The sequence below is a fragment of the Gymnoscopelus microlampas genome (genome assembly GCF_963454915.1).
Source record: "Gymnoscopelus microlampas genome assembly, chromosome: 4".
In the NCBI taxonomy this organism is placed as follows: Eukaryota; Metazoa; Chordata; class Actinopteri; order Myctophiformes; family Myctophidae; genus Gymnoscopelus; species Gymnoscopelus microlampas.
Window position 1 is genome coordinate 38,068,462 of NC_139941.1, and position 3,318 is coordinate 38,071,779.

Below are 3,318 nucleotides of genomic sequence, written 5' to 3' on the forward strand. Positions count from 1 at the left end.
ACATCCTTTGTGCTCCATCCAAATTAGTCCCAACATGCAAGTGGCAAGACTAGTAGTTTATACTGAATCTGATTAAATAACTTCAACAGCTGTGCTCCTAATAGGCTGTATGCACAGCAGCCATATTGGAAGGAAATTGGGCCTCTACCTTCACAGGTGTTACAAATTATACTTTTTGAGGCTCTATTCCGCTTAATGCAGCACACTGCACAGTGGTTCTCAAATGTTTTAATTTCAAGGACCACCATAACTCTGAGAGTGTACAAATCGAACCAAATGGACCATTTGGTTGCACTTTTGTACACTCAGAGTTACACATCCGTAAGGGGCCATTTGGAACCCCCTCAAGGAACCATGAGGGTCCCTGGACCTCACTTTGAGACCCTTGCCTTGAGGTGTAGCAGAGTGTTTCCAGTGAGCCAACATAAACAATATCAGAACCCTGACTCTGTTTGACCAAAATGGAAACTTTTAATTCCACCTTAATTGGTATAATTGGTAACACCGGTGAAGGTGAGCTCAATTTCTTTCCAATATGGTTGCTGTGCATAGAGCCTGTTGGTGAAGTTCTATGACTATATTATTGGTGCTAATCGGTGCTGCTAATACAACTACATCTTGGCCTATTTTGCGCTGTTTTTTCCTATCTTGAAAAAGGGATTAATTTCACCCATGATGGCTGCAGGTACATAGGTTGGAGGTTGACGGTTAACCAGAACAACAACCTAGTAGTCGGACCCTTTTCCTTGGGAATGAGTATATGGCCTTTGGAACATGTAAGTTGATATATTCATTAATATAATAATAATATTTCTAATATAGCGTATAGGTGGTCAAGAAACAGTACTTTATTATTATCATTATTATGATTACCCCTCTTATTATTATTATTATTATTATGTATTGTTGTAAAAAAACAAAACGGTATTGGTGTCAAAATGTAGGCCTACTTAAAGTACCAAAAGTAGAAATTACTCATTATGCAGACTGTCCCATTTCACAAGTTTTCAAATGTATAAAATGCATACAAATATTTTGAAAATGGCCGATCTACAAGCTAGATCCGCCAATTTCAAAATAGATCGGCTTGTAGATTGGCTATTTTTGGTTAATGTATGTTTGGTTAATGTATGTAGATCGTCTATTTTTGGTTAATGTATGTTTTGTAATAATAATCCAAATCTACAAAGTGAACTATAGTAACTAAAGCTTTCAAATGATTGTAGTGGAGTAAAAGTACAACATTTACCTCTAAGATGGAGTAGAAGTAAAAGTACTGAAAATTGGAAATACTCCAGTAAAGTAAAAAAAAATACCTCAATTGTACTTAAGTACAGTACTTGGGTAAATGTACTTAGTTACTTTACACCACTGTTTAGTTCACACAAAATATGACTATCTATCTGCCTCATCTTTGTGGAATGCCATTCAGCATCCATCCTCCTGTCCTTGTTTCGGTGTTACAGGGGGAATAATAAATCAGTGAAGCCATACAAGTTCAACCCTGCTGTAATGACTGGATGCTCTGCAAAGAAACAAGGAGGTTGCTATTAAAACAACGCCAAGACGTTTTCTCACAATGTGTTTGGATGACATACAGGCCAGCAATATTGAATTCCAGCATTGCAATTTATGCACAGTGACTGAAAATACAATGTTAATATTACAAATGGCCTATTTTTTAAGTGTTGGTTAGGGACCTGCAGAAGCTGTGCCTATTGGCCCCTTGTCCCCAGAACACATTCTGTCATGGCCAATTAACACTGGCACACCTTTCCTGCAGCCTCTCCATATTTCCTGAGGATTAGTCTAATATTTTCCGAGATAGCTCACTCCATTCGTGCATGTGACATAATTCAACATAAGAACATCTGGATGCGGTTAGCTGCACTGCACATATCCCCATGTCTTCTTTTCTCCCTTTCTGAGGGAGGTGCACACTGCACAGGTCTGTTTGCATCCGGCCACTCACTCAGCAGTGCACAGCATTGATTTGTGAACCAACCAAACCCTTTGAACCCAATGATAATAACAACTGTCTAACTTGCAGTCAAGCTGAGGAATAACATTGGAAAACAATGGAAAATGTAGGGATGTAGGATGGTGTAATAGGCAAGGAATCACATTGTTTAAACATCCTCCAAGTGATTGTTTTAAACCTATATTCTGATCCAGCAAGTTATCCTTGCTATTAAACTAGTGTTTGTTCAGTGACGGGGACCCCCCATCTCTCCATCTCTTTAGTAAACGTAAAATATGTATATTTTTTATAAATATAACGTCAATAACTTTCTGGCGGGACACCAATTTAATCCAATCAGGAAAGAGAACCTATTTATATAGCCTATAGTGGTAGAGTTCATTTTGTCTGCTTTTTCTTCCAATCACTTCCAATATTGTTTATCTTGGATCCTGTATGAGTCCTAATTGGATGAAATTGGTATTCTCCTGACCTCAAAAACAATTTTCTGTTAACTAAAGAGCTGGAGAGACAGGGAGACCCCATGATTACTAGGCGAATAGCTAACAGTTATTTAATTAAACAAATATCACTTAACACCTTTAAGATTTTCAGAGCAAATAAACATAAGATTGTTATGATTAAAGGATTAATAGAGGCTCAAAGAAATATGAAATAAACCACATATGTTCTCGAACTCCTGATGGAATGTTAAACATAGGCTAGTGTAATGGCTGCTTTTCTATTTCAAAGTAATGTTAGGCCTATATGTCACAGCTAGGTAAACAATTAATCCCAGAAGGCACAGAAAGATAAAGGTTCTAGACAGTCTACATCTTATTTTTCAGTTGTTTACTTTTACTTTTACTTTTATCTGATTTGTGTACATGTGTACAGGTGGAAAGTAACAAACAGTACAACATATTCAGTTTTCCTTAACATTTAAGACATGAAGCATGTCTGTTTATTAAAGAAGGATCCAAGTAGTCTGCAACCAATTTCAATGAGATTCCTCCACACAATGATCACAGGACAGCTTCATATTAACCCCTGAATATCTTCACTGAACTTGTTGCGCATCGTCAAAGTAGGCTTGTATCATTTAATTTGTGCATGAGTACTGATTAGAATTGAATCTTACTGTATGTGCAATACCAGACATCCTTTTCAAAGTGTTGTTAGTGAACCTGATAGATAAGAAAGCCAATTTTCCACGAGATGGCTTTCAATCTCTCATCAATGGATAGGTATACCTGTATAGCCTACTGTCTGGACTATAATAGGCCTGGTCTAAGGGATTGTGGGGTCTCTGCATGCTCCAATAGCTGGGTCCTGGAAGGCTAAATTGATGTGATGAA